The sequence below is a fragment of the Lonchura striata genome, chromosome 15 (genome assembly GCF_050655825.1).
Source record: "Lonchura striata isolate lonStrDom1 chromosome 15, ASM5065582v1, whole genome shotgun sequence".
Lineage (NCBI taxonomy): Eukaryota > Metazoa > Chordata > Aves > Passeriformes > Estrildidae > Lonchura > Lonchura striata.
In genome coordinates, this window is record NC_140717.1 from 10,590,012 (window position 1) to 10,610,809 (window position 20,798).

Below are 20,798 nucleotides of genomic sequence, written 5' to 3' on the forward strand. Positions count from 1 at the left end.
GGAGGACAGCAGCCTGTAAATTGCTACAAGCGAGTTTGGGTTTTAGCAATATGAAAAAAACCTAAATATAGGACATATTTTAAGTCTGTCTTCTATGCTATGAAAGGTAATTTGATACCATTATAAAATCAAATAGCAATAGATATGAAAGCAGTCATGCCAGCACTGGAACTGGGTTCCTGCCCTGTGCAGAGTGCTACAGGACTGCAACCTGTGCCCTCTGTTAAAGGCTCCAGTGTCTTTTAAATGTATTTACTTCTCCTAAAGCTTTGAGTTCAACATACCTCCTATTTTGAAGCTATCTGTTATTAAACTTTCTTTTTCCTGTGGCTTACAGTAAATTACTTCTGTTAAAAGAGATGGAAGTTTCTGTCAGGGAAAGCCACCAGATCAAAAAATAATTTAGGTTGCAAGGGCCCTCAAGAGGTCACCAAGTCCAACCTTTGCTGAAAGCAGGGCTGACCTCAAAGTTAGATTGAGTTGTGACTTAAATGTGATGACATTTATTTATATAGTGATAATCGTGTAACACTTGGGTGTCAATTTATGTTCAGTCTGGCTCTTCTGAGTAAAGGGATAACTGGAGAAATGAACTGGGAATTTTGAGATGAAAGTCTGGGTAGTAATCTAATCATCACTGCTGTGGGATAAGTTTTTCCCAGCCTGGCACAAGGCAGGACCTGAAGGATGCTGTGCAGAGCAGGAGCCTGGGGCAGGTCCCAGATATGGACATGGCCACTGGGACCCTAGGAGGGTCCTGAGATTGTTCCCAAGTCCATCCCGTGGGTATCCCTGTGCCAGGTTCAGCTGCCTACACTGCCCCCGGCAAAGCAAGGGACAATTTTAACCTGTGCAACATCAGCCCCAGCTCCTGCAGCTCTGCTGCATCCCCTCCTCTCCCAGACATTGAAGAGGAGCTGAGGAAGAACAGAGAAAGTTTCAGTTCAGCAAATCATTTCATTTGATGATTATTTATGAACTAGATCAGAAGCTTATAACAGTAGCTCTTAAGAAAGAGTTCCTGGCTGCCGAGCAGTTGGCACAGTTGTCCTCTGAGAACATTAAATATGCATTTGCACAGGTGACTGTGGCTTCTTCCATTAACCCTTGGTTTCCAGCTTTCAGCCATAACTGCACTTTTTACACACAAACATGTTAATACTTTGTAATTCTCCCCTAGAGAGAGTGCAGTGCCCTCTCTCTGGGGTGTAGCTAAGTTGGTTGTGTTGTCTCCCACTCAGCAGTCCTGCCTTTCTATTCTGAAAGCTTTCCCCCTCAAAGTTTGTCTATTATTGGGGATGGAGACTTCTGCAGTGGGGCAGGACCAATGCCAGCTGCTGTTCTTTGCTGCCAAGTAAGGTAGCAAAACATGACCCTCCTGTCAGCAGCTGTCCTTGCTGCTCCTGCCATCTCTGGAACGTTTTCCAAGATTTTTGCTGTGCTGATGCCACCAGAGGCATCCTCCTGGTCCCTCTGCCAGGGAAGGACCCTGCAGGCCTGCACACTCTCCCAGCTGCTCGGTGAGGATCCAATAGCCACAATGCACAAGCTGAGTGGGAACACAAGGGGTTAATGTTGAATGCAGAAGGGCTGCAGGGATTCTCTGCAGCTCTTGGGCAGGTTTGGCACTGTCACTTCATGGTGTCACTTGACAGTTAAAGCAAATGCAAGCAGTGTTGCAAAGAACAAATTAATTAGATTGGACAAGACTGGGAAACAACTTGACTTTGGAGTAATCTGTTACAGGAAGGGAAGGTATTTAATTGCTGGCTTCTCAACTTTTTGTTTAAAACCAGACACAGATTTCCAGCTCTCATGGGAGTAGGCACCTTTCTGGTACATTATTTTCCAATAATGGTTTGGATAAGTGAGGATTTCCACTGCTGTGGAACTTGTACTCAGCATGACCTGGGAAGAAAATACTGGATTCCTTCAGTATTTAAGAGTTCTGTATGAAATTTCCTCACTAACCTGGGAAGTTGGACAGATCCGAGCAGCAAATTTGCCTGGGTGTCTGCCTTCCTGCCTGTCTCCTGCTACAGGGCTTGGTACCAGCTGCTAGTTTGCACCTTTGACTTCAATTTAGTTTGATACAAAAGCTTCTGATTACCACAGAAAGTTTGGGAGATTTTATTGCACTTAAATCCAGTGGTTGTTCTTTTCTGGGGCTTTGGCACTTGGTGGCTACAGAAATATATTGCCAATTTCCAGTACCTGTACTAAGATGGGCACACCCACCACTTCTGTGTCTTCTCCAGGTACAGCTCCCCAGCTATGCTGTGTTACCTCTCCCACAGCTGCAAAACCCTAAAATTACCCAGAATAAAATACATTTGAAACCTATAAATCCTCTTAATTTCCTCCTTTTGCCAAGAGCCTTATTCTTTTTATGCAACGAGCTTTACTGTGTAGATTACTGGTATGGGTTTCAGCTCCAGTTTCCTTTAACATTGAATATTAGCATTTATTATTTATATAGTGCAAACAATGCAATAAACTCAGTGTAACTGTCTTAGTTACAGATGATATAAACCCCTGATTGTTATTTTTGTGGCTTCATAAATCCAGAATTTCTGATGCTCCAGTTATCCACCTTTGACATATGGAATCTGCAAAGCTCTGGCAGTATTTGCTAAAGGTGGGAAATTCAGTTGATGGATTTCAGGAAGACTGTACCTGAGTCACCCCGCCTGTAGGAATAGACTTGAATGACACAGCTGCAGCACTTACGTGCATTTCTTGGGGATGAAGGATTAGCAGATGATGGATTAGGCAAATTAATCTATGCTTTGTCAGGACTACATTACACAAAGTTCAATTTAGTTTGATGGATTAATTATTTATTATTTATTATTTGCTGTTGTGTGTCAGTAAGTGGCTCTTCCTAACGTGATGATGTATGAGAGCAGCCCATGCCTGAGCTGCACTATATAAAGGTCATCGTTTCTGTAATTAACCCCATTTTTCATGGACTTTTAATGCCGATACATTAATTTGTGCTGGTCTGCAATGTGACAAAGAAATGCCTTTCCCTGACTGCTTAGGTTTTCTTCAGCTCCAAACCATAGAGTAGAATCTTTTGGGTACAAGCACACCCACTCTTCAGGAGGTTGCCTTCAGGAATTTCTCTGACCCAGCAATATTTTCAGGGAGACAGAGAGGACTCTGGTGCCTGCAATGCCAGTTTGAAAAGGAATGTGAAGCAGGGTGATAGAGCAGCACAAACCTGGCACTGTGGGGTGGGGTTGGCACCAGAGCCACTCTTGAATTTCTCCAAGGCCTCACACTGAACCATTGCAACCAGATCTTTGCAGCAGAGAGCATCCAGGTCTTACAGGCTGCAGGGCTGTGCAAAAGCTTTTTCAGTGGTTTTTCTAAGGTGTGATCCCATTTCCCACCCTCTGAGCTACCTGACTCCTCCTCTGCAGCCTGCTCATTCCTGCTGAGCTGGGTTTTCAGGATGTGCTTGGGGACAGTGGTTTCTCTGCAGGGAAAACCTCCCTGGATCCTGCGTAAGGCTTTGGAAACTGCTACTCCCATTCATAGCCAGCCTCATGCCAGAGTGGAGTCTTGGGCTGCTCCAGGTGGGAGATATGCCCTTGCCTGGCTACCAGTGTCCATGTTCCCAAACAGCACCAATAAACAGGAAAATGCTCTTTTTTCCTGGTGCAGGAATTGGGGCCAGCCTCTCCTCTAGAGCTGAGGCTGCTTGTGCAGCCCCATCTCCCCATCTGCCTGCAAGGGCAAGGCAGTGGCAGGGTCCTGCCTGCCTGGCTGCTCCTCACAGGCAGCAGCAGGTTCCCCTCTGAATTTCTCTGTTTTTGTGGCTTAAGTGAGAACCTTGGGGCTGGCAGAGCGCCTGCTTAACAATACCATGGGCTAATCATTTACAGCAGAATGCAAAGGCAAAGAAGTGTGGTTTTAATCTTTACAAATGTATCTAGATAAGCCAGGAGACAGACTTATCTTTTGTATTACAAGAATGGAGGGTAAAAAAATCCACACTGCAGAAGGTTTCTGTAGCGTCCTTGGCCTTTTCTTCAGCCTTTGTCTTTTCCTCTGTATCTTGCACTGTTGAATTAATGGGATATGAACTCTGAATACTTAAGTGATTTATTCATTTTAATTAGCTTCCTAATAGCTTCTGGACAGTGATGGAACATAACGTCGGGGACTGGGCTGTTTACCTCCCAGAGCTCAGGGCACTGTGGGATCCCCATGCACAGCTCCTGCCCTGCCTGGGCTGCCCAGGAGCTTCTGCAGGAAGTTTTGGGCAGGTTGCACGGATGGAGGATGTGAATGTGAGGGGGTGGAGAAACACAGCTGCGTGTGGTGGTGACTGGGGGTGCCTCCTCCTCTTGGGAGGTTCCCCATCTTCAGCTGAGCACGGGTGAGATGCCTCGGCTGCTTGGGGCTGATCTAGTGGGATGCTCTGGGTGCTGGAATCATGGGTGGGATGCTCTGGGTGCTGGAATCACAGGTGGGATGCTCTGGGCACAGGAATCATGGGTGGGATGCTATGGGTGCTGGAATCATGGGTGAGAGTGGGATGCTCTGGGCACAGGAATCATGGGTGGGATGCTCGGTGGGATGCTGGAATGATGGGTGGGATGCTCTGGGCACAGGAATCACAGTGGGATGCTCTGGGTGCAGGAATCACAGTGGGATGCTCTGGGCACAGGAATCACGGGTGGGATGCTCAGTGGGATGCTGGAATAATGGGTGGGATGCTCTGGGCACAGGAATCACAGTGGGATGCTCTGGGCACAGGAATCACGGTGGGATGCTCTGGGCACAGGAATTGCAGTAGATGCCCTGGGCACAGGAATCACAGTGGGATGCTCTGGGCACAGGAATCACAGTGGGATGCTCTGGGCTCAGGAATCACAGTGGGATGCTCTGGGCACAGGAATCACGGGTGGGATGCTCAGTGGGATGCTGGAATAATGGGTGGGATGCTCTGGGCACAGGAATCACGGTGGGATGCTCTGGGCACAGGAATCACGGTGGGATGCTCTGGGCACAGGAATTGCAGTAGATGCCCTGGGCACAGGAATCACAGTGGGATGCTCTGGGCACAGGAATCACGGTGGGATGCTCTGGGCACAGGAATTGCAGTAGATGCCCTGGGCACAGGAATCACAGTGGGATGCTCTGGGCACAGGAATCACAGTGGGATGCTCTGGGTGCAGGAATCACAGTGGGATGCCCTGGGCACAGGAATCACAGTGGGATGCCCAGTGGGAGGCTGCAGAGGGCAGCGAGGGCTCCTGGCCGCCCGGACAGCTCCCTCCGCAGCCCCCGAGGCGCCGGCCGGGAGGGAGCTCCGGCAGATGGGCCTGCCTGGGCTCTGCCCGCATCCTCGGCAGGCAGCACACGGCGGGAGGCTGGGCACAGCGAGGTGAGGAGCCAGGCGCGCTCCTCGCCTTCCGCCGTGCGCACCAAGCTGTGAATGGGAGGGAAGCCGGAGCGCTGGAGCAGCCAAGGCTGGGGGCAGAGATTCGCAGCGCTCCCGCTTAGCGAAGCTGTGAAGGATGTGATAGATGAATCACTTTGCAGCAACCTCCTCTGCCTGAGATGTTCAGCCTCTCTGTACGCAGCGTGTACTTGAGGAAAAGATAGAAGGGATGTTCTCTGAATCAGGGGAGAGGCTGACGCACTGAGACATTTTCAGGGGAATAATTTACATATGCATTCCCTTTCTAAAAATATCAGTCACAGTATTGCCTCTATTTTTGCATGCAAGGCTCTCCGGGCTGGTAGATGGATAGAAATGAGAATTTGCACTTATATGGACACAAATACCAAAGGGCCATTGGGATGACAGCATGGGATGCCTTGTGCCCTGCTCGGGAGGCAGAGCCTGGAGCTGGCTAAGCTCCAGAGGGGGTGAAAATGGGTGTGGTCAGGGTGACAATGCCCCAGATGTCATCCACACATGGTCTCCTGAGTGTGGCCTGATGGACAAGGCTGGAAGGCAGTATTGGCCTGTTCCCCTCTGGAGAAGGAAGCTGGCATGACTGGGCAGAAGGCAATGACCTCTTGGAAGGGGCAGAGAAAAACAGGAATGTTTAATTTCCTTGATCAAAAAGAGAGGTGGTAAAAGTGGGTAGCACAGCACGGTGATTGTCCTGGAGGCTGGTGGGCACTCATGGAAGGGCCTTTCCCACTACAGCTGCTCCTGGCCTGAGCCCCATGCTGAGGAAGTGGAGGGATGTCAGGGGTTTGCTCTGGCCCTGCCTCCTGGCAGAGAGAGGAGAACTGAGTTTTCAGATGCTTTTGACATTGTCCCACTCAGCTCTAGCAAAGCCAATGCTGAATTCCCTCTGACAGCAGTGGGAACACATCTGGGTCTGCACTGAGCTCAGCCCATGGCTTAAAACTGCTGGACTTTCATCTTGGTGGGGGAAGGTTGATGTGGGGCCAAAGCATATCCTGTCATTCCTTCATTTGAAGTGTGGCTGGGGACCCCAAGCAGAGAGTCTCAGTCTAAAGGGACAGGACTGTCCCTAATGTCCTCCTGGAGGACCTATCCTGGGGAGTGCAGGATGAGAGCACCCACCTCCTGAGATCCTCGAGGCAGGAGCTGTGTCTTGGCTTTGTAATAAATTAAGTAGCTCAATAGAAACACACATTTATCTTGAACTTCTATCATGTAACATCCTACAAAAACAAAGTGGAGGAGTGCTTTGATGTCACTCCAACAGCCTTCTCCATCCCCATCTGGGTCTCCCATCTGGAATTTACCTTAACCTTTGCCTTGGGCCTGTTAGGGACTGGTGAGTAAAGAAAGGAAAAGGAGGAGGGGAAATAAAGGTACAAACTGTCCATTAATACATGTAAGCTGGAAAGAAAACAGGCATTGCTGCCACCAGAGGGTTGAGGTTATGAAACAGCTGTGCAGCAACCCTGTGTCCGAGTGGTTTTATGATGGAAGCTGATAAATTTATGGAGGAGATTATACAGTCCAGACTTTGTGTTAGCAGGGACCAGACTCTCCTAACAAACTGCTGGGAATTTTGTGAAGTCAGAGCCACCCTGATATAAAAACAGTCTTTGTAACCCTGAGCAAAACCCATCCTTGGCCACAGCTTCACTGCAATGACTGATCTGAACCAGGGCTGATGCTCCCCTGCAGTGTCACATCATCCTCAAACTGGGCACGCAGGGCTCTGACTAATGGGGGCAGAACAAGCAGAGCATCAGCTGAAACACCAGGGAAATTTTTTAGTGTTTTTTTTCTCTTTTTCTCTGTGGGTTTTGCTAGTACTCTCAGGAAGTCCCATTAACGCCCACTCACTCCAGTAAGACACATCATTTTGCACCTTATTGTGTCTTCTATGAAAAGCTGGTACTGAGGAAGCAGTCTTGTGCTTCTTTGAAATCGTCTGTCAGAAAAAAACATCACCCGGAACAAACAAACAACCGCAGGATCCCCGAGCACGCCGAGATTGATTTGTAGCACTTCTCTCCCCCACCTTCCCTGTGCAGAAATGTTTTGGCAAGTCGTGAAAAATCAGAACCCTTTACTGTCAAACGCAATCTATTTCTGAGGGAGCTGCATGAGGGCTCCGGGTGGATAGGAGGGCTCTGCCAAGGAGCTGAGCTATTCCCATCACGGGGATGCTTGTCCAGAAAATCAAACGCAGCCAGGGGAACGTTTTGCAGCCTGTGAACAAGGACAGGAGAGGAGAGCTCACTGTGCGGGCTGCAGAGAGAGCTCCGGGGAAGAGATGCCACCCCAAATGTAATCCAAATGGGAGACAACCTGCCTACTCATTCATATCTAGCATTTTTTCTAAGTGTTGCTGTTTTTCTGCATCCCGTTAAGCTTTTTGATTTGTTTCCATCTGTTCGGTATAGATCACTTCTGCAGTTTACTTAAAACACAAATACCCTTTATGAATCTCTACAGATGGTTTTCAAAGACTTATAGAAAGACAAAGATAAGATCAAGAAAATCTTGAGTGTTTGCCTCAGGGGAAAAAAATGGGACAGTCGCTTTGCCTTGCAGCTGCAAGCCACGTCAAATCAGACACTTTGATATGTTTCATTTTCTGTCTGAAGTCTACATCTGAAAGGCAGCCTGGCTTATTTCAGTCAATGCACAATTTTGGTTAGTCGGGGCTCTTTCTCAGCTTCTAAAAAAGATGCTCATTTGCATCCTCGAACAAAGACAGCACTTTCCCCCCCCTACATTCCGTGCGTCTTCGCCAAAAACTAATCATGCTGCAAAGCCTGTGTGGGTGTGTGTTTTTTTGAGTGGTTCTCTCTGGCCTTGCTGCTCAAGCTGCCGCAGGGATGGGTGCTCATCCTTTTGCAGAGAGCCTCGTCCACTCTGCTCTTTGTCCTGCCCTTGGTAGCTCAGAGCCTCGGTCAGAGCTGTGCAGAGCCCCTGGCAGGCGGTGGTGCAGCAGCAGCTGCATCCCCTGCATCCCCCTGCATCCCCTGCATCCCCCTGCATCCCCTGCATCCCCCTGCATCCCCCTGCATCCCCTGCATCCCCCTGCATCCCCCTGCATCCCCCTGCACTCCCTGCATCCCCCTGCATCCCCCTGCATCCCCCTGCATCCCCCTGCATCCCCCTGCATCCCCCTGCATCCCCCTGCATCCCCCTGCATCCCCCTGCATCCCCCTGCACCCCCTGCATCCCCCTGCATCCCCCTGCATCCCCCTGCATCCCCCTGCATCCCCTGCATCCTGGGGAGGGAGCAGCGAGAGGTGCAGCAGGAGGGAGACATTAACACTGCCGTGCTCTGCCCGGGCACTTTCAGCTGCTCCTGCCAAGCCAAGTGTAACTGCATGAACTCTGCTGGCCTCGGCGGAGATGCTAAAGCCTGTGACTGCTTGTGTGAGAGAACTTTGGGTTTGGTCTGGGGTTTTGTGTGGTGGTAAAGTTTTTTTTTTTTTTTTTTTTTTTTTAACTTGTGTTTTTAAAGAAAAAATTTGTAGCTTTTTGTTGTTTGGTCTTGAGGTAGTTTATTATAAGTTATCTAAAAGATTGTTTTCGCGGGTCGCGGCTGTTTGATCAGCGGTTTAGGTAGAGACACACACACACTTTGACATTTTTTCTGTTTGCTGTCTTCTTCTCTCTGTTCGCCTAGGGCTGCTGCTATTTTTTATATGATATATTATGTATTATATATTTATAGTTTTTTTCTAATACTTATCACCTGTATTATAAAGTGCTTTTTTATTCTAAATTAATTTGTGAGTGCTAATATTACTAAGAATATGGAGGCAAGGAAGAAGGAGGAAGAATAGGATTATCTTATTTTTTTCTATTTTAGAACTTTTGACCCCTATGTATGAAGTAAAAATCCTTTTGTATAGGTGTTCAAACCCCCCTGTACAATATTAAATTTTTTTTTCCTTTATTTTGTAACTACTCTTATTACACTATTTAACTTTTTGTGACTGCTTGTTCTACCTCTAAAGTTGGTAACTCATTTTATGGCTTAAACTCAAAATTACAGCCATTTTCAGCTGCCTGCCAGGATCTAAAATGCTTCTGACCAAGGCCTGGAACCTCTAAAAATGTCTGAGACATTTTGAGTTCCAACACTTGTGAGTTTAAAAACCCAATCATTTTCTACAGAAACCCCCTGAAGTAGGGTAGCTGATAAATTTCTGCTACTACCCTATTCTGCTTTAGACTCCTTTCTTGGGAGGGTGGGGAACTCACATTTCTTGTCTTTTCATTTTAGCCCTACTGGGTCCATCCCAAAGCCATTTGATATCAAAGCGACTCTGCTCCTGGGCTTCAATAGATGTGGACTCTCAAAGATTGGCCAAAATCAAAATCCTTGCAGAAATTTGAGTATTTGCATTGCAGACAGGGAACAATCACCAAAAACCCCCTCCACCTTAAATGCTCAGCATTACTTAGAGCTGATTAAAAAAGAGCCAAAGCACCAACTTGTAGGAGACACACACATTAGCACTGGACTTTATGTGCAGAGACGAGGTGTGTATTGTTTGGCCAATTAAAGAGATAAAACTTGCAGACCACAGTCAGCGAAATGAGCTGTGAAATGAGTGATGACTCGCCCAACAGGCAGGTGCAGGCACAAAGGCGTATGCAAACTGTTCTACTTATCTAAAGACACTTTTATTGCCTGATCATCAATTCCCAGTACACTTCAGTTGCTCCTGAACTGCCTTTGTGCTGGGCTCTCAGATAAACAGGAGAAGGAGTAGCATCCCCTGTGATTTTATTGCCTTTTGGAGCAGGAATGGTCATCAAGAGCAGAAAGGAGGTAAGAGAAGGATGGGAAGGCCAGGGTTGTGCTGGGGCACTGTGGTGGCACCTGTGGCAGTGCCCAGCCTGGGGCTCATTCAGTGATGCTGGTGCTGCTGAGCAAGTTCCTCCCTGAGCATGTTCTCCACTGGGAGAAATGCATCCAGCCCCGAAACTTGGGGATATGAAGGGGATGCCTCCTGTGCCCCTCAGTCCCAGACATAAGGAACTAAATTAGGGAGGATGAATGAGCAGTTCAGCTGTTTTGTCTTGATCCTAGCAGAGAAATTTGAGAACAAAGTGTGTAAAATGTACCATTCCTGTTCTATATGGATCCAGCTTTGTGTAAACATGTGCTTGTAACAAATGTTACTGGACAGAAGATTGCAAACCTGATACTGAACTTGGATTTGGGGCAGCTTTGCTGATGTTTTTTTTTGTGGGAGCTGCTCACCCCAGAGTTTTTTGGAAAAAAGGGACATCTCCCATGTGTGCTGTGCGAGCAAGAAGTGGCACGAGCTAAAATGCTGAATTTAAACCTTGGTGTGATAGAAATACCAGCAAGTTCTATATAAATATGGGTACATACTCAGTGTAGCTCAGAGTGAATTTAAAATGGTTTTATAGGGAAGTCTGAAGACATGAATGTTACTCTTGATCTTGAAAGCTGAATTTGCAAATGAAGAAGCTTTCTCTTTCCAGCTTTCTTTCTTTGAAAGTCAAAGACTGTATGCTTCCTGCAAAAGTTTTACAACCATATAAATCAAGCCTTTTCCAATGAAGATCTAGGATCTGCCTCAAATTGATAATTTTATAGTTTGCATCAGAAGATGCTTCTAGAGATTAATAAATCTCATAAGCTCAGCTGTGAGACTTTAATGAAAGACAAGTTTGGGTTTATTACTGAACATTTACACCTGGAAATGATAACTATATTAGAGTATTTTGCATCCAGGTAGTGAGTCTGGAATCAAATAATTGTTGGAAGGTTTCAAATTGTTTGAATGGAGCATGTATTCCATGATGAATAACCTAATCTGATGAAACTTCTCAAGAAATAAGAAACTTCTCAATAAACATCTTCAACCTGATTGTTAGCTGCTGAATTCACCACTCCTGATCTCAAGTAATAGAGACAGATGCTTTTAAACCAAGAGGTTCAGGAAATCCGAAGTTCATAAAGCCAACACATCTGGTGGCTGTGCTTGTGATGGATTTCACACTCCAGCCTGGCTTGCTGACATTTGTCTCCAAACAACATTCATTTCAAAAGCAAGGGTGAGAGCATAGCTGTGACAAATTGGTTATCAAATTAGACTGATTACAGATTTTTTTCTTTTTTTTAACACCCATTCTGTGAAATTTCCTTTTCTCAGTCTTTAGAGAGATTCATACTAAAGCTTCAGATCTAAGCCCTGTCAAACCTCCAAATTTTTTTCAGTTCTACCCCCTCCTAATTTAAGGGAACTGCAGTTTCCTCCTAAAGAGACCCACTCCTAAGGCAAGGCAGCAGAGCTGCTGGAAGCAACTGCACTTCTGAGACAGGGAGAAGAAAGAGGGATGATCAGCCAAGATGAAATTCCAGGGGTTTTGTCCTTTGGCTTGCTGAACAGAGTTTTATCATAGGACAAAGAAAGAAAGGAGTCCTGGCCACTGCCTGTGAGGCTTTTTAAATGGTGTGGATCAAGCAGGAGTTATTTTAGATGGATGAGTGTGTGCAAGTGTGCCCAAGTGCATCGTGCAGGGGAGGTCTCTAGAGACTGAAAGGGGGAAATACCAAATATTCATTTTCAAGTTAAAACCAGTGTTTAGCTGCTGTACAATGGAAAAGAGAAAGTGTTGTCATTGCCCTCTAAAGCATCCTCTAACATCCACCCACCTGCCCCTCACATGCTTATCCCTGTGAGTGGGGGAACAGCCCCCCAAATCCCCTGGAATATCCTTGCCTGGGCACATGGATGCAGGAGAACTCTGTGAGGCTTTAGATGACTGAAGGCTGTGGAAATGTGTCACATGTTGTGCCAAGTCTGTAGGAGGTCTGCTGTGACGTCCTTATGTGTCACTCCAGACAGAACAGTGATTTTGTGAAGTTCACTTTGGAAAGGATTGACCTCATTATCCCAAGGTAACAGCTGCTAAAGCACATGGACTGTCAGGACTCACTCCTGGTTTCCAACATGTCTCTCACGCTGCATATTGTTGTTTTCTGGGAGCAGAGAAAAGGATGGGGAAGAGGGAAGACAAGTGGGACTGAATGTGGTACAGCCTTGTGACAACAGCAAACCCTGGAAATGCTCAGCCTGGGAAGTGTCACTGATGTAGCACAGCCCACAGGTACATCCACAGCAACTGCCCTTGCACTTCATTGTCATTCACTAATTTTTTTTAAATGTGTCCATATGCAAAGGAGTCTCTGCTTCTGATATTTCAAAACTGCCATGAAAATTAAGAAAACCAAAGTCCCCCACTTTCCTCTTGACTTTGCACTCACTTGCCTGTTACCCACACCCTGCCCAAGAGCCTGTGACAAAGTGACACACCGCTGCAATTGCTCATTCCTCGCCACTGCAGGCTTTTGATGAAGCTGAGTTACGACCACAGCTGCAAAATACCGTATGGTGTTGATGATGTGGGGATGTGGTTCTCATAATGAATTCAATTAGAGCCTGTGTTCAAATGCACGGAGCACAGCGCCGCATCCCCCGCTGCTCTCAGCACTCCCAGCAGCTGGGTGCTGTTGACTCCGTGCCCTTCGCCTTGCAGGGTCGCCTCACCTTGTCTGTGCTTCTTTCCAGCTGCCTCCCACTGCACTGGAAGTGGTGGAGGCAAAGATGCAGCCTGGTGCCAGTGCAGAGCAAGGGGAGGGTGAGCACAGCGGGGCCTGGCTTGCAGGATGGAGATGACCTTGTGTGCTGGAGAGGATGTTTGTGTTCTCAGCAGTGACAAGTGAAGGGAGGCACAGGAAGGATTTGGGGGCAGGCAGCAGTAAGTGTTAACTGGAGGCAAAATATTCATGCAGGGAGACAATTTGTGAGCTGAGATTTTAATTTTTTCCTTTCTATTCCTGACTTTTGCTATAGGGAATTGACTAGAGCAGTCATCAGTCCCTCCCTCCACGTGCGAGAATACAGTTTTTACAATCCATCCTTAGCTTTTAGGACCTCTGGGGAGTCCTCACAGCAGCGTTTGAAACAAGTCCCTCATGCATAAAGTAATCAGGTTTTCCAGTCACCTTTTAGAAACCCCCTCTTGGTTCCCTGCTGAGTTGGGATGCTCTGCTGAGGGGTTATGCCCCAGGAGGGAGAGAACAATAATAACACAACTCTTCTGTCATCACCCTCTCCTCCTTTACCATGTGCACTTTTTCACCTGGTATAGGGGGACTACCAGGCTTCAGGGGAAAAAAAAAAGAAGAATTAAAATCAAGTCCCACCACTGTAGCACAGGGGTTTTGTAGCACAGCTAATAGACGGTGCTTGGAACACACGTTCACTGTATCTGCAAAAGGAGGAATGTGTGGCATGTGTGTTTATTTTTAAGGAAGCAATAACGTACCTTGAAAGAAATGTTTTAAAATGTTCCAAAAATCCACCAGCTGTTTGTAATTTTGCTCAACTGCTAGAAATAAAATGCCAGTTGCATGGCACACTGCTGCAAGGAGTCAGCTCCTTCAAATGTCCTTCTGAGCCTTGCTGTTGGCTTATTCAACAGCCACCCTCAGCTGAGAAATCTCTAACTTTAAAGATCATTCCCCGCCCTGTTACAGAACACCAGAATAACCTTTCACAGCATAAGTCAACTCTCCCACATATGAGCTCAGCCACTATTCCCTGAGCTCAGATTTTCTTGGAATTTCAGCTCTAACCTAAGTTCCTGGGTGATTTGTTGCAGGTCGCTTGATATCTGTCTTGGAAATGTTTTGGTGAGATGCAGTTGGATGAAAGATTGCTATTTTCAAAGCATTAGCTTCAGCTGACCCACTGGAAGAGCTCATCCTCCCAGTTTTGTTATTTTGCCTCCAGCAGTTTGCTTTATTGCAAGCTCTCGAAAAAATTCTCATCCCTAGGAAACATCTCCACTGGGTCAGACAGCAACTGAGCCTCATCCCAGCCAAATAAAGCAAGGCTGGGATTGCTCACTCAGGAGGAATGTGTGAGCATTCCCTGGGATGTGGAGCCCACTGCCACCAGTGCCCATCTGACACGGAGAACCTGGCCTTGTGCCCAGGATGAAAGCAGCAGGGTTTACCTGGGTGTGAGCTCTGCCTTGCACTCATAGGAGCTGGCAGGACTTTGGGCTGGGCCTTAGGACTGAGCTGACCTGGCTCCAGCAGCTTTGCCAGTTTCTTGCACCCAGTTGTGCAAGAAGCACTATCAGGAAGGCAAGGTCTCCATCACTCTGCTATGAAACAGGAACAGAGTTGGTTTGTTCAGAAGCTTTGAAGGTGACTGGACTTGCCAAAGTCCCTGGGTCACACACAAGTCCTGCTGCCAGCCCCAGGTGACCCTGAGCAAACTGATCTTGGTGTTTGACATGTCCGGTCTCTGCCTCAACCCTGGTTCTGCACACACACTACAGGGACTCCATCCTAAATCTTCTCATGTGAATAAGCAAGGTTAAAGTGGTTTAATGTGAGAATTTCTCACTTCAACAAATGCATTTCTTTCCTCTGGTCTGAATCATAGAGGAAAAAAAAAATTGTCAGCCTTTGAGCTACAAAGCATATAAAGCTGGTGTTATACCTCATAAAACAAGTGGTGCAAACCAGAGCCGTGTATAACGCTGAGTGGGCAACTCTGCAGCTGAAGTGCAATAGATTATCTCAAGCTTGAGCAGTCAGGACCATCAGTCATGTGGTTTCCAAGAAACTGAAGATTTAGACAGAGAAACGACTTGCAGAGAGAAACTATGTGACTATGTCAGGGGAAAAAAGCACATTTAGTCAGATCTGCTAACTAACGTGGCCTGGGCACCACACTTCTAAAATAAAGGGGTTTTTTTCTTATTCTAGGGAACTAGATCTGTGTGGTTTATCTAAATTCTTGTCTTGCCTCCAAAGATTCTGGGAAGAATATTGAATGAGAAGCAAGTTAAGCCCAGGCTGTAAGTGGCTGCCTTACAGGATTCCCAGGGCTCTGGGGCCCTTGGCTGGCAACCACCTCTCCTCTCCCCTTGCACAGGCAGGCTGCTCAGCACAGCAGAGCAGAAGAAAGGCTTTTCCCTCACAATTAATTTGTGTGACAAGATGTGCTGGAAAGAAAAAAAGCAGCAGAAGAAAGGAGTTTTCCTTTGTTGCTTGTTTATTCTTGAAGCACGCTCTGTGCACCTGACACGTTTGCTGGCTTCATTCTGGATCTAATGCAAGAAATTGGCACAGTCTCACTGCTGTGGTTAATTTTAAATGCAACAAGATCATGCTACGGTACTTGACACATCTCTAAGAGCAACATCATGACACTGTTGACACTGAATGTTCACTAATGGCATCCGCTGCCAAACTCCGATGTAAAATGAGTGGGATAACAACAGCAGCATTTAAAAAACTTCATTCAAGGGAGCATTTAAAATTTTATCAGGTCTAACTGGCATGGTGGATTTGCAAATGTGGGGATATCCAGTTTCCTTTGCTTACTCACAAGCTTCCATCTGCAAGCCAAGTACAGCTCCATCCCCCGGGGCAGGGAAACCCAGAGGTGCAGCAGCCATGCAAACATCTGTCCTCGCAGCATGTGGTGTCTGGCTGGACTCCTGCAAGGACAAACTCCTGGTATTTCTAGTTCTGAAGGAAAGCTTTGTTATTGGGTTATTAATGGCCCTAAAATGGTTGCGTGGATAAGTGAGAATGTAACCACTCCAGCCTTTCAGTCAATAAAATACCATCTAATAAGATGGAAATCGAAGTTCTATAAATAAATATGGCTGAGTTAATCATTAACTAATGATCTGTTGGTGAGGATGTAAGCAGAAAAGAATTACTGGGTTTCTGTGTGATTGCTGTGAACATTTCTGTGTGTGGATGCAGTTATATTGGCTTAAATTTTATGCAAATACAACTCCATTCACACTTTTGCTAACACAAGCTACTTTCCTAAAAAGTACTCTTATTTAAATATTTACACAAAAAAATCAGTGGGTTTTAAAACACATCCTTAGTTTGGACACTGTAAGTCACTCATTTAGATTGTCAGGATTGGGTATAAACAGGGCTCCTATTTTTTGAGATGGTGAGAAAAGAATTGTAAGGAAAATACTTTTTTGTACTGATGTTTCAAACCCTGCTCCCTCCCAGCAGGGAACTGTGGTAGAACTAATCAAAATGTTTGAGTCCCAATGGGTTTTCTGTATCTGTGTGTCAGTGGCATTTGAAATTTAAACATTGTGAATGTTGAAATTTTTATTTGGGGGTAGGTTATGGGTTTTAATCTTTTTAAAGTGGTTCTACTCATAAAAATAGGGTTTGAAGGTCTTCCAGTAGTCTGGGGCCAAAGTAGAAAAGGAATCTGTTATTCTCTCTGTACAACCTGCAGTGGAAACCTGAGTGGGGCTTTGCTGCACAACCTCAATTCAGTGATGATGATAATAAGTTCCTCCAGTTGTTAAGTACGGCTAATAAAGTTGAAAAACACCTTTTGAAAAATGATTAGGTAGATAATAAAGTATGTCAACTTGAAAATATGCATTCTTCATGTGATGACTGGAGATAGTTTATCACTTTATGAGTGACACATCCATTTATAAATATTTATTCTCTCCGGTGGTACTGATAAATCTTTTGAGCCTATAAGCCCATTGATACATACACAGTAATATCATTTGTCTTTCCAATGCATTTTATTTATTATTGACTAATTGCCTGCCAGATTGTAAATATGATAGGGGTGGCATTGTGCTTTGATTAACTGTATGTTAAAGTACCCAGAGGAATTTAGTTCTAGCTCTGAGCAAAGACATCCAAGGCAATAAATTGTATATTTTGAAATCAGCTATGCAGTATGGAGCTGCAGCACTAGTTAAACAAGCTGAGCAGAGGCATTTTCCAGAGCAGTTTATTTTGATTAATGGGTTCCCAAAAGCCTCTTGCTGCTGTTTACAATGGATTTGCTGTAATATTTACAATAAACTGGGGTAAGTCAAGAGAGTTTTAATGTACTTCGACAGGTTACTTGCACTTCACAAACCCAGGGCCATGTGTATGGTACAAAGTCAAACAGGTAAATGTTTTGTCCTCTTTTTGGCACATGTGGGGACTTTTTCTTGTACTTCCTCCTTCAAGTCCCCTCTCAGACATTCTCTTAGCTAAATGTTTAAAACTGGCTTAACACATCTTAAACCATCTCTGTGATGACTGGAGATAATTTATCACATTAGACCTGACACACCACTTATAAATATTTATTCTCTGTGGTGGCACTGATAAATGGGCTGAGCAGTGTCGGCAGAGGCTGGTGGAGCTGCTTCCCTCTGCCTGCTTCTCCTGGAGCAAAGGGCTCTGGCACCAGCCCCTTCCTGGGCTGGCAAGGACACAGCCCTTCTCTCACCAACCCCATCAGAACAGTTCCAATTAGGACACTCAGGACCTTCCTAACCAGCTGCTCTCAAGCATCCCTGTAATGAAATTCAAGTTTTTCATGCTTCCACAGCAGCAGTTTTGTGCTCTGGGCAGCTCTCGATGCACACCACAAACACACACGCTTGCTCACCTCTTGGTTTTTATCTCTTGAAGTCTTAAGAGACAAATGTCATTATCTTACCCAAATTAAAATCCCCCTGTGGTAGCTGGCTGCCTGAAACACTGTGCAGGATGAGGGTTGTGTTAATGGTGGAGACGCCTGCCGGCACTGCCAGCCCTTCCACTCACCCCCTCTTCCCTAAAAATTGAACTAGTTTGTCAGGCTGTACTTATGCACCGTGTAATTTGACAGGAATTCTATTGTAATTAGCACCCGCTAATCACTGCCAGCCATGTTAGTTAGCTAATTGCACCTTGGGCATTCAAAACCTAAGCAAACCAAACCTCACACATAATTTTGTTGAAATAGATGAAATAGCCAAATGTGTGTGTTCTTGTGAGGGGTGTGGCTCCTTCTGAGTCCTGCAGAAACATCTCCCTTGGGGACTTTCTGGACCTTCTCCACTGGTCCCATAACCTGGACTTGAGGGCAGGGTGTGGATGGTGCTCTGGAAGCAGGCAGGGGGAGGGTGAACTTTGTGGGACTGGTGCAAGAAATCCCCAGGGTTAGAGAGTTCCAGAAGCAAAGCTGAAAGCAGCAGCCCTTGACAGATGGGCCAAGTCAAGGAGGTATTTGGCATTTCCAACTAAGGAAAATGATCTTGCCCATTTTTTTTTAAATTCTGTTTTTAACACTTGTTTCTTTACAGTAAAAGAAGCAGGGAGTGCCATCACCAAGGGCTGTGCAGCAGCCTTTCCTCCATGGAGGCAGAACAACCTCTCTTTGATTTCCATTATGCTTTCCAGTGGATCTGAGATGTAATTAATTAATTGATTTTTGCTGCCAGTCCCCTAATTAACACTAAATAAAAATTCATGCCAGGGTTAATAGCTTTAAAGGTTGGAGGCAGGAGCTTCTGGTGCTCAGGTCTGTTGCCCGTCGAGCAGTGCATTTGGGTTATATTCCCTGCTATGCTTTTAATTCCTAATCAATTGAAAGTTAATTTTGTTCTTAACTGAAAGGGAGCCAGATATGGGTTACTGTTACACAACTGGTTTTGTTTTATGGCCTTACAGGACATTATTCACAACAGTTATAGGACCACTGGGCAAACTGGGATTGCATGGCAAGGACATGACCCTGGTGTAGTACAGTCCCCAAACCAGTGAGATTTATACCTTGTGGTCCCAATGCTTCCCATAAATGCTGCACTCTTTGCTCTCCAGTGTACTGGAAAATTACCAACACTAAATTACCAACACATACCAACATCATTTGTATGATGCTTCGAAGCTCTGAAGTGCTGGTTAATTTTATGTGTGGCCAGTGGAATTTTACTTGCAAAAAGGTCAGGTTGTTTTTATCCATTATCTCTTGCTAGACAATAAAATTGAAAACTACACAGAACTATTGAAAATTTTGCTTTATGTGTTCATAAAATGAATTATCTGAATCATCTCATTTTCTCTCTAGAGCAGGAATGTTAAACTGCCTCAAAGACCTCAATTGAACCTGGGAAGGGTGGGCTCCTGGATTTTGGTGGTCCATTAAACCCTTAAAAACATCTCCACAAGATGTAAATGATGAGAAAAATTATAAACTTTCTCTAGTTGTTTTAAAAAATGGATGAGAAATAAGAATGAGATTCTCCATCTGACTGCTGCTTTCATTTTTATGCCCCTGTGGCTGTTTGGCTCAACATCTTCCCTTCCCTGGACTTATGGACTTATGCAATCCTAAGCCGTATCAGGGAAATATTCAGAGCCAATATCAAGAGCAGTGAAACATGGCCCTGTTTGACAAAAATGAGGTTTGATAAAAACCTCTGCAGGGTGGCTATGAGATGGTGCATTTACACTCTTTTCTGCCAATGAAGAACTTGTTTTATGAAGTGGGATTGAAGGAGTGCAGGTAGGAATGTGTGTGTCCAAGGCAAACATCCTGTAATTCCTGTTGTTGATCGTTGTGTTTGGGCAACCCCTGAGAACATCCATGTTCAACAGGGCTTTTCCTTCTCCTAGTTTTTGTTAGCAGTACTGTCCTCTTGCAATATGGAAGGGTTTGTCTTGATAATTTCTCTTGCATTTTCCACTGCCTCCTGTTCTCACTTGCCCTCATGCAAGCACAGTGTGAGCAGCTGTGCAGCTGCTGTGCTGCACCTCAGTGCTCCCAAGGTGCCAGGCTCAAACTGCTAACATGGCACAAGCAAGGGGGAAATTGAGCTAAAATCCCTGCTGCTGTCTCTTCTTTTAGTCTATGTTTGGGCATTTGCAGCACTGAGCAGCCTGGAAAGAGAAAGGAGCAGAAAAAGGCAATTTCAAATAAGTGCATAAAATAAATTTTTTTCCAGTCCATCCCTCCTAGGCTTTAAAATATTATAGGTATTTTTAAGCTACAAGGTGATGCAAATTGCAAGGTGTTTGCCAGAGCATAGCACACTCTGTCTGAGTTGGGATCACTATAGCTAATCCCTGAGCATTCAATGCTGATTTTATCTTTTTGTTATCAACTTTGTTCTTTGATCCAACTGGAGTATCAGTTCTGTTCTCTTCCTTTAATGATCTGCTGCTCATTTGCTTCTCCGCTCAAATCCCAAGCTCTGGATACTGCCATCCTTTAGCCCTGGCCACACTAATACATAATGCAGATGATAAAAGCCAGCCTCACAGAATAGAGGTCCCAGGGAGAATACAAACCATGACAAAATAAGAAGGAAACAGATGGTTAGGTATTAAACTGCAGTAATAAAATAACATCTGGCAGAATATCACACACACACACTGATGCCCATCTGAGGAGTGCACTGATTTAAGTAATATGTTTCTCATTTTGGTGCAATTAACACCAAAATTTGCATAGCAAACAGTAGCAGAGCACACAGAAACTTC

The 20,798-nt window shown here is 45.5% G+C and overlaps 1 protein-coding gene across 1 annotated transcript in view; it reads left to right on the plus strand.

The window, feature by feature from the left end:
* LOC110478122 (uncharacterized) overlaps window positions 1-20,798 on the plus strand; it is a 104,048-nt gene that overhangs the window by 64,521 nt on the left and 18,729 nt on the right. The gene's annotated exons all lie outside the window — the stretch shown is intronic.